This window comes from Eptesicus fuscus, chromosome 14 (genome assembly GCF_027574615.1).
Source record: "Eptesicus fuscus isolate TK198812 chromosome 14, DD_ASM_mEF_20220401, whole genome shotgun sequence".
NCBI classification, from domain to species: Eukaryota; Metazoa; Chordata; class Mammalia; order Chiroptera; family Vespertilionidae; genus Eptesicus; species Eptesicus fuscus.
In genome coordinates, this window is record NC_072486.1 from 64,017,969 (window position 1) to 64,029,596 (window position 11,628).

Below are 11,628 nucleotides of genomic sequence, written 5' to 3' on the forward strand. Positions count from 1 at the left end.
TCACTTGTCCCAGACTCAAATTTTGGGGTCAGCGTCTCCATAGCACAGCTCACAGTATGGTAGCTGGTTTCCCATCAGAGCAAACAAGTGAGAGAGCAAGAGAGGACAAGCAAGACAGAGGCTTTTATAATCTAACCTCAAAAGTAACATCCCATCTCTTCGCTATATTCTATTCATTAGTAGTCCAGACCACGCTCAAGGAGGGGGGTCACACAAGGGAATGAATACCAGAAGCAGGATCATTGGTGATCGTTTTAGAGGCCTATATCCCACACTGTTCTTTAAGTAGAATTCAAAGTCCCTGGACCTCTTTATCCTCTTTTTATCTGTTCCCTTTACTGAGAATTGCTTCTGTTAACCCAGTCACGATCTCCAACTCCATTGGGTCTGGGTTGTTTGTTTGTTTCACTGAGTCTTTTTTTTTATTTTTTAGAGTAGTTTTAGGTTCACAGCAATATTGAGAGGAAGATACAGATTTCCCCTATACTTCCTGCCCATACACTTGCATAGCGTTTCCCATTATCAACATCCCCCACCAGAGTGGTACATTTGAACTTAAATCGACACATCACAATCACCCAAAGTCCACAGTTTACATTAGGGTCCACTTTTGGTGTTGCACATTTTCTGGGTTTGTATACAAGTATACTGACATGTATCCATCATTACGGTATCATACAGAGTATTTTCACTGCCCTAAAAAAATCACTGGTCCTGTTTAAAACCTATTTTCCTCCTAATTCCAACTCCACTGTCTCCCACACTCTCAGTGATAAGGCCTCCAACTTCAGAGAGATAATAAATGCCATCAAGAATTCCTTCCATTTCCCACCACCAAATCTAAAAACTTATCTTTCTTCTCATTCCTCTCTTTTTCTCCCTTTTTACAAAGAAAAAAGTTATACTGTTTACCCAAACTCTGTGTCTATCTACTCAAGGACTTTTTTTTTTTTCCCCCAGAGAGGAAGGGAGAGGGAGAGAGAGATAAATATCAATGATGAGAGAGAATCATTGACCCGCTGCCTCCTGCACTCCCACTCTGGGGATCAAGCTCGAAACCCAGGCATGTGCCCTGACCAGGAATCACACCATGATTTCCTGGTTCATAGGTTGAAGCTCAACCACTGAGCCACACACAGCCTGGGCTACTCAGGACTCTCTTAAGAGATAACTCCCTCTTCTGTTTTTATAGCCTCTCAGTTTACCCTAGATTCTTCTCATTAGCATTTAAATATCAAATTTCTTGCATAGTAAAAATAAATCTTTACTCTGCATTCTTCTTCAGATAGCTCTCCCTTCACAAACCCTCTTGGTGAAATTCTTTGTCTTTTTGCTCCCACATCCTTAACCTTGCATTCATCCTCCGCCCACTGCACTCTATTGTTCTTACCACTTTACTGAACCTGTTCTCTCCAACGTCACTAATGACCACCTTGTGACTCCATTCAATGGACATTTTTCACGCTTCACTCTGCTGAAGCTTTCCATAGCATTTAGCACTATTTGCTCTTTGAAGAGGCTTTTTCCTTCCCACACTCCATGTATTCCTCCCATGTCTCTAGCAGCACCTCACCTCCATTGTGAATGACTGCTGTTGCCCGCCCCTTAATATTGATGCTCCCCTGGGCTCTTCTCAAAGCATCTTCTCTTCTAATTTGAAACATTCTTTCAAGACATCCATTCCCATGGCTGCATGCTAAGGATTCACAAATATATAGAACCTGTTCAGATCTCTCTCTTGAGTTCTAAGCATGTATATCCAGTGACACTGTAGATAGCTGCCTGTGGCTGTCACCTTGGAAATTCAAGTTCAGTGTGTCTCACAAGGAACTTATTATCTTTCCTCCCCAATCTGCTCTTCTCTAGTTTGTGTCTGAGCCCAAATAATGACGCCCAAAGCTACCCAGTTGCAAGCCAGAAATCTGGAGATCATCAGTAACTCTCTCCTTACCCCTCATTCCTCACTTCTTAGTAAGCCCCTGAAATATGTGAGATATACAGCAGCACAGTCAAGTACACAGGCCCTGCAACCAGACTGCCTGGGTTCACATGCAATCACTGCATAACCATGAGCAGGTCATGTAGTATCTCTATTCCATGGATTTCTCATCTGTAAAATAGAGATAATAATAGGACTTACCTCCAAGGGTGGTATTAAGGATTAAATGAGTCAGTATATGCTAAACACAAAACAATGCCTGGAACTATGTGTTAAATTTGTTATGATTATTAAATATCTCCTGTTGCTTAAACCTGACATATTTTCACCTGGATTGTTGCATTAGGCCTATAAGAGAGCTCCCTACCACCAGTGCTCCTTACCTACACCCCATCCATTTCAACCAAAGTGATATTTCTAAAATGCAGATCTGAACGTGCCTCTCTATTCCCCAAACCTCTCCTGTGATTTCTCAACCAGCTCTTTTCTCACAGCTCTACCTCTCATAGTCTGCACAGGCCAAGTGAATGTGGTCTTTCAAGAAGTTGTGTATTGGCTTTGATAGGGGCAGAAATAAGTTATTAGGAACCAGCTATAATTGTAAGAAATATTAACCATGCTCTGTTAACCGTAATTATTTCGTTCTGTGTAAAGAAAGCACATGGGACCTGGGAGTTCACCTGGAAATGCAGCCCATCCTCCCCACTTGGAGCTGCCTAGTTGCAGAAACCAGAACCACCAGCCCCTTGAAGATCCTCAACCCTTTTGCATACCCACGGGCCTTTGCAAATCTGCAGACCAGTAAACTGCCCATGTGGCATACCTTTTGCCTACTTTCCCATGTAACCTTTGTCCCTCTACCCTGTATAAGCAGCTGGCTTATGGTGGGGGACAGAGCAGGTTTTTGTGGATGACCTGCTGCTCTCCCATACCGCCAACACTATTGGAATAAACACTCAGATATGATTCAACCCTGTCTCTGCTGAATTGGCTCAAGTGGTGATAGCACCAACCCATTGATTGTCCAGTTACAATTTCATATTTCTTTTCTTTTCTTTCTTTCTTTCTTTCATTTCAGAGAGGAAGGGAGAAGGAGAGAGAGAGAAACATCAATGCTGACAGAAAATCATTGATCAGCTGCCTCCTGCATGTCCCCCACTGGGGATCAAGCCTGCATCCCGGGCATGTGCCCTTGACTGGAATCGAACCCGGGACCCTTCAGTCCACAGGCCAACGCTCTATCCACTGAGCCAGTCCAGCGAGGGCAGTTTCATATTATTTCAAATCCACTTGTTTAAGTAAAGTTGTTTATGATAATGACAAAGAAAAAAAAAGTTGTTTTTAGAAGTAAAGTTGTTTTGATGTAAGAATGAAGTAAGTCATGCCAGGATGTCAGCAATGACAGTGGTGATAAACCACTCAGAGCCCCCTTGAAAAAGATCGGCCTGCCTACCAACGCTGGTGCTTTATTTCCTAGCAGTGTGCTCTAGCAACAGGGGATTTTTCACTTTTGCTCTGGCAGCTGAAGATCAGCTCTGAGTTGGATGCTCTCTCTCTCTCTCGTTCTATAAAAGAATACATCTCTTAAATATTTTACTTTATTCCTTCACCTCCCCTTTCATGGAAAAACAGTATGATCTGTCATTTGTTTGGAGTAGGTTATTTCATTATTTGGCTTATTGAAAAAAAATATATGCTATTAGCTCATAAAATTATTACAATTCCCAGAATAAACGTGCTAAATAAATTGCTGGTAAAGACAAAAATCAGTCTCTGAGTATAACTTTTGCTGCCTCCCCATCCCCACTCACTTCATCTGACTACTACTTCCTCATCCTTCAACTCCTCACTTAGAAATCAGAATGCCTTCCTGAGAAGGCATTGAGAAGATCGCCTTTCCTCAGGACAGGATAAGTTATCTTTCCTCCTATTTTTGGTCTATCAGAAGAACAGTTATCAGATTGTAATATAATTATCTCTTCCCACTAAAATGTTATCAGATTGTCTGATTTAGTGACAGTTGAATTCTCAGCACAATGCCTGCCACAGATAGCTGCTCAGTAAATATTTGTGAATAAATGCATGGGAGAAAAATATTATATTCATTTTACTTATAAGGAGCTAGAGACTCATGTAGAATGTTTGTTGAAGGTCATAGAGCTAGTAAGTGGTAGAGTAAGGATTTGACACCGGTTCAAGTGACTGAAGTTCATGATCGCTGCGCCTTTACAGGAGGAAAGAGACTATGGTCATACTTAGAAGTAGATTTCTGGTCACCTCTGTGCCTGGGCAGCATCAGACCAGAGGGGGTGAATTGAATGTTGAGCAGGTGTAGAGGCGAGAAAACCTCACCTTCTCTCAAGAAAACTGATATAGGAACTTTTGCTAGTCTGGAAGCACGGTGGAGATTGCATTTTTTGGCTTCTCTCAATGGAAACCCCATCTACTTACTATAAGATGTCTCTAGATGGCCCTGTCCCAGGACAGGGGTCAGGCATTTTATATCAAGGGTGCTGTGAACATATATATATATATATTTTTTTAAAGGAACTATTTGAATTTTATGTATACTGGCAAGCTTTTCAAAATGTATTTGATTTTGTAATATTTACCAATGATTTACTTACAAGCTATTTACTCAAATAAATGAAGCTGCTTAGAGAGAGATACTTTAAAATCTTTAAAGGTGACAGTCCTATGTGATGGAGAACACAGACACACGCGACTGAGAAATGGACAAGATTCATTCAAACAACCACCCTATTTCCTGTGCTCCTTTGAGAGTAAGTTTAGGAAATACACCCCTGGCAGTAATAATGGTCAAAGTATATTGAGCACAAAACACGTACACTAAACCGACTGAGCCAGATGCTTTTACCTGCACTAATAACTTAATCCTTAGAACAATTCTTTACAGGGAGAAAAGAGCCTATGATCCTCATAGTAGATGTAAGATTAAGGTGACCAGGTTTTAACATTGGTAAAGCGGGACACCATTGACGGGGGGGGGGGGGGGGGGGTGGTTAATATATTTTATTGATTTTTCACAGAAAGAAAGGGAGAGGGATAGAGAAATAGAAACATCTATGAAAGAGAAACATTGATCAGCTGCCTCTTGCACACCCCCTACTGGGGATGTGCCTGCAACCAAGGGTACATGCCCTTGACAGGAATCGAACCTGGGACCCTTGAGTCCGCAGGCCGACGCTCTATCCACTGAGCCAAACTGGTTTCGGCCCGAGGGGGGGTGGGTGGGGGGTGTTCTTGATTAAAAATTTGGTCTATATTGTAATCACTTTTGGTTTTTTTAATAAAAGGAAATTCACTTTTTAGATCATCGTTGAATTTGCATCCTCTTTTCTTACTCATTATGTTAAAAATCTGAAAAAAAATTTAAAATTATGTTATAAATTATTATATACATATTGCTTAAAAACACAGTAAGTAGGTACATAATTACATGAACATACTTTATTGTTAGTTTATAAATTAAATTAATTTGATTGTTATAAAGTAACTGTATTTTAAAAATTATTTTAATCCTATATTTCTTTCTAAATAATAACAATACTAACTTGTATTATTTTTCCTCTGAATTTGCCGTAACGTAAGTCGTAAGTGTCACTTTCAAGGCCAGCGCTAGACTTTTTGCCGTCACTATAAAATATAAATAATACGAGTACTGTCTGCTAAATTCAAGAAAATTTATGCATTTATGAAATAAATAAATAAATTACTTATCTAAATTATCTGAATAGCTGATTTGTAATGACATCACTTGTTTAACTAGCTTACTAGCACGCAGTACGATGTGTATCGTCTGAGAGACAGTTACAAAATGTTTTCGTCGTTGCCAATCCCAAAAAATGCCATTGTTCATTAAGTCCAAACAATGGTGGTTGAATTCTAACAACTGATCAACAATGCGAACTTTGATAAGCAGTTCTCGATAATCAGTTCTCAACAATTATTTGTTATTATTAAAGTTTAACATTATAAAATTAACAAAAATAATATAAAACTCATATCCTGGCTAAATAGCCACATGGCTTCCGAAAACCGTATATTCCCTTCCCGTTCTCCCGCCGTTCCCTAGCTTGTCCTGCATTCTTTCCAAAAATCGGGACTTTTTTAAAATGCCACGGGACGTGGGACAAATTGTTAAAAATTGGGACTGTCCCGCCAAAAGCAGGACGTCTGGTCACCTTATGTAAGCTCCTCTACAGAAGAGGACGTTAATGCTAAGAAAAGGTAAGCAGCCAACTGTAGGTCAACAGCTAATAAGGGGTGGAGTCAAGATTTGAACCCAGAACTTTCTGACCATAGTCTACTCTTAACTATTTAACTAACCTGCTTCTAAGGTGGCCAAACGTGCCCCTCCCACCCCATCCTAGACCTGCATTAATAGAATCCAGAGGCTTGGCAAAGAAAGAATTCTCACCTCTCCAGTAAGTTTCCTTTGGGGAAACAGAAGAACACAACACTAGAGTGACTTCTGTCTCCATTCTCACAGGCCTACCTCTGACTTCAACCCATCCTCCATGCTGTTAACCTGGCGTTCTTTCAGAAATGCAGATCTCAATCACAGAGACTCCCTCCTTAATATTGCAGTGGCTTCCCTTCTGCGGTAGGATAAAGTTTCAGTTCCTTAGCATAGAACATGAGGCCCTCTACACCTGGCTTTGACGTACTTTCCTTCCCTCTCCTCCTTCCTTGTATCCCCCAAAATTCATATGTGGAAACTTATATTTGGAGACAGGGCCGTTATGGAGGGAGTTAAGGTTAAATGAGGTTATAAATGTGGGGCCCTAATCTGATAGGATCGGTGTTCTTATAAGAAGAGGAGGAGGGACCAAACGTCTATCTACCTCTCTACACTTCACCTCTGCCCCCTCCCCTTTGCAGGTGCACAGAGGAAAGGCTATGTGAGAAAACAGCAAAAAGGTGGTGTCTGCAAGCCTTTAGAGACCTCTCTGAAAACCAACCCTGACACCTTGATCTTGAACTTCTAGCCTCCATAAGTTTCTGTTTCTTAGACCACCTAATCTGCGGTATCTTGCTATGGCAGTCCAAGTGACTGACACAGAGTTTAACTGAATGTTTATAAAAGAGAAGGCTCACAAAGTTGTCTTGATCAGCCCTGTCCAAAAGAACTTTCTTCAGTGATGGAAATGTTCTATATATGCTCTGTCAAACACAGTAGCCACCAGACACATGTGGTTTAGTACAACTGGGGAACTGAATGGTTAATAGTTCGATTTTAATGAATTTAAATTAAGTTGAAATAACCACAAGAGGCTAGTGACTAATGTATTACACAGCACTGGTCTAGGTGATTAAACTTGAATCTTGCTATCATATCTGATACCATAATCTTCTATGTAGATTTTTAAATTAAATTATTTCTATATGGTTCGTGTAGTCCAAACTTTATTAAAATGCATGATAGCTAGCATAAGGCATTATTTTTTTAAATCTTAAGAAACAAAAAAATTGTATAACATTAGAAGTGGAACTCAAATTCTGTTTTAAAGAAAAACAATTTATCCTCTGCCTGTCTGTGACAGACGTTATTTCTCAAACTTCACAGCAGAACAAAATTCATATTAACCTTAAGAAAGATAATGAGCTCTTCCCAATTTTCTATATTTATATAGTAAGTCAATGTAAAGGATTTATTTACACAACTATATGATTTGAGTAGTAGTTAAAAAACTTTTAGTTAATGGATCAACTTTGTACCCTATGCTGTTGTCATGTAATAGCAAGATCAGCCTTCATTCCATTCTCCTAAATGCCATTAGTCAATGCCTCTGGCTTCTTAGTAGCCCTAGATAATTATATATTGATTTGCTCCTGCTACAGCTATTGGCTTTAACCACTGTCAAGTTTTGTCACTGTGGATCCTGCCTGCCATGCTCAAGTCTCTTAAAAAAAAAAAAAAGCCATAAGGAAATCTCCAGCCAGAGGTACCACCTTTATTACAAGGTAGCATGTTGTTCTGAATCTCTATCTCCTCTTTGCAAACAAATGATCAAGCTAGGTAGGAATCTGAGGCTTCCTTTTTCCTCTATCCCCAGAATCCCAAAGTCAGTGGTTAGCAAATTCAATTAGGAATGTATCAGCAAGTGATAGCAATCTAGATTAACCATGGGATAAACATATATTTTTCTTTCACAGACCAAGAGGTTGGAGGTATTTGTTTAAAGGCTCAACCACCGCAGGGCAGACATCTCTGCAATTTTCTTGGTTTTTCCCTTGTAGTTGCAAAATAGTTGCTTCAGTTCTAGACATCTTAAGAAGAAGAAGGAAGAAGAAGAGGCAAAAGACCAGTACAAGAAATTTCTGCCCATTTTTATCAGAAAAACAAAAACCTTCTTAGAAGTCCTGAGCACTGGGCTCTAACCAGTTTGGTTCAGTGGATAGAGCGTCGGCCTGCAGTCAAGGGTCCCAGGTTCGATTCTGGTCAAGCGCATGTACCTTGGTTGCGGGCACATACCCAGTGGGGAGTGTGCAGGAGGCACCTGATCGATGTTTCTCTCTCATCAATGTTTCTAACTCTCCCTCTCCCTTCCTCTCTGTAAAAAAATCAATAAAATATATATTTTTTAAAAATGTCCTGAGCCAGGGCCGGTTTGGCTCAGTGGATAGAGCGTCGGCCTGCGGACTCAGGGGTCCCGGGTTCGATTCCGGTCAGGGGCATGTACCTTGGTTGCGGGCACATCCCCAGTGGCGGGTGTGCAGGAGGCAGCTGATCGATGTTTCTAACTCTCTATCCCTCTCTCTTCCTCTCTGTGAAAAATCAATAAAATATATTAAAAAAAAAAAATGTCCTGAGCACTGGGCCTCTTCTTTGCTTCTGGTCTCAACCTGCCCTTGCTAGAACTCTGCCCTATTTCAAAGTCTCACTTCTCTCAATGAAGAATCCTGTGCCCTCATTCTCTCCAGACTAAAAAAAAAACACCAAAAGCAGTGATCCTATGTTTTATCTCTGCTGCCTCTGGTCTAGGGCCCCCATTACAGTCTCTTCTGAAGGCCCTGCCTCTATGGAATGGAGGTAACACAGGCTTCCTCCTTGTCTCCACCTTCTCCTGCCTGTGGCAAGGACGCCTGTCCACTGGAGGACTGAACCTGGACTTATATTGCCCTGCGCTACTCACTGTGGCCCCAGCAGCTCTAGCCACACTAGAAAATTCACCCAGAGTTTCATGTTCCTGAGTTTTTGCTCTTCCAATTCCCTCTACTTAGAATGACCTTGACTTCAGTGCAGATACAGATTTCCCCATACAATCCTCTGATATACCTGCAATCAGAAATGATACCTCTGTATCCCCAGGTCCCTTGGTTTACACCTTTCCAATGGTATGTAATACACTTTCCCTGTGTCATAGTTATTTCTTTAACCGTTGAACTGGTCTGTGAGGCTTTTGGTAACAAGCTCCTATGAGTCTCATTAATTTTTGTGCTCCCTATATGCCTGATATTGCCTTGTACAGACTAAGCACTGAAAGTGTATATTTGGAATTAAATTGTAAGTATTCAGTCTGTTCCAATGAGTGAGATGACTTATATACCTTCTCTTCCCCTATTACCCATCACATATCATTTGAGTTTTCTGGAAATTGAAACTGAGAATGTAGTTGGTGTCTAGGGTAGAAGTTGGGAATTATAGTGGGAATCATTATCATTAGATAGATCCAGACATAGGATAGTTCATTGAAAAATGAATTTTATTTAACTCCTACCAACAACTGTCTGTATCTTCACCTCTTCTTGAATCCTGGAAGTCACACATATCTTAACATTAGCTTGCCCCTTGTATTAGATAGGGTAGGTCAGCTGCAGAAATAACAATTATTTAGTGTCTTAAATAGTTCAGAGTATTTCTCTCTCACATAACAGCCCAGGATGTGACTCTTCTCAAGTAATCATCCAAAGACCTAGGTTGGTGGCCGCTCTCCCATCCATTAACAGAAATTCTAATAGAACAGCCTTCCTTTAAAATCAAGAGCTAAGGAAGGGGGACCATGTAATGATGCAGGAACATTTTGAGAAAGAGAAGAAAGACATTGAAATGGTCACATTGGGCATTCTCTGGTTCTTTTTTTTTTTTTTTTTCAATTTTTTTTTATTAAGGTATTATATGTGTACATATCTTACCATTGCCACCCCCCCACCCCACTCCCATATATGCCCTCACCCCCCAGAGTTTTGCATCCGTTGGTTATGCTTATATGCATGCATACAAGTCCTTTGATTGATCTCTTATCTCCCCCACCTCTCCCTAACTTTCCCCCTGTAATTTGACAGTCTGTTTGATGCTTTACTGTCTCTGTATCTGTCTTTTTGTTCAAGTTTATAATGTTCTTTATTATCCATAAATGAGTGAGATCATGTGGTATTTTTCTTTCATTGATTGGCTTATTTCACTTAACATAATGTTCTCCAATTCCATCCAGGTTGCTGCAAACACATTGGGCATTCTCGATCTTGTACACTTAGTAGGAGGACTCAGGAGACAGAAGACAGGGTGAGTCTCTAAGGAAGCAGTGACCACACAATTGAAGATGAGGCACTTTCCGAGATAGACAGGGCCCTGGAATAGCCGGGAGTTAAGGTCAAACTGAGGCTGGGATTCTGCAATGTGTTGCCATGGTCCAGCCAGGACAGCCAGTGTCCGTTATCAGAGGGAGGGGCCAGAGCAATAAAGAGGAAACAAAGCAAGAAGTCAGGATGTGGGTGAGCGGTGATGATGGGGAATGTACAGGCAAGGTGAGGAGTAGGGAACTGCACTGTGTGGGGATGGAGGTACCAGCGTTAAATGACCAGAGCCCAGACAGACAGGTCATTTGCTGGGAGTAAAGGGCAGGGGTGGAGTTAACTTAAGAGGCCAGGGTTTGGGTGGCAGTTTGAAGGGGCACCCGGTTCTCTCACAGTGGACTTCAGGATGATCCATACATTTTTTTTCTGGATCTCCTCCAGCTTAATTCATCCAAAGAAGAGCTATTTTTTTTTTTTTTTTTTAATGTTTTTATTGATTTCAGAGAGCAAGGGAGAGGGAGAGATAGAAACATCAATGATGAGAGAGAATCATGATTGGCTACCTCCTGCATGCCCCCTCTTGGGGATCGAGCCTCCAACCAGGGCATGTGCCCTGACCAGGAATAGAACCCTGACCTCCTAGTTCAGAGGTCCATGCTCAACCACTGAGCCACACTGGCTGGGCAAGAAGAGCTGTTTCAAGTGGAAGAACACCTCATTTCTGCTACATCATATTAACTCCACAGAGACATTGTGATGTCAGAAAATATCTCTTTTTCCTCTTCACCCCAAGTCTTTGTTTCATGTATTTGTGAGTGGCATAAGTTCCAATAAGAAATGATCTTATGAAAAGATAAGTCTAAAATTATACCACAACCTGTTGTTCAGTGGAGAGCAGTTAACATAGTTTGCTCTCTTAAGAGTGCTTCAGAGAATAGGATGCTGCTTTATGCTGCAATTGAAACAGGCCAAACAGCCATCGAGTTATGTGATATTTACATCCTTTTTTTTTTTTTTTTAAAGAAAAGCTCTTTCCCAACACAGGGCCTTTGAGCTGTTTCCCTCTGCCTTCAGGTCTGCCCGGACAACAAGGAGCAAAGATGGCCACAGAAATATCTCTCAACACACATGTTCTTTTTACAAAGTAA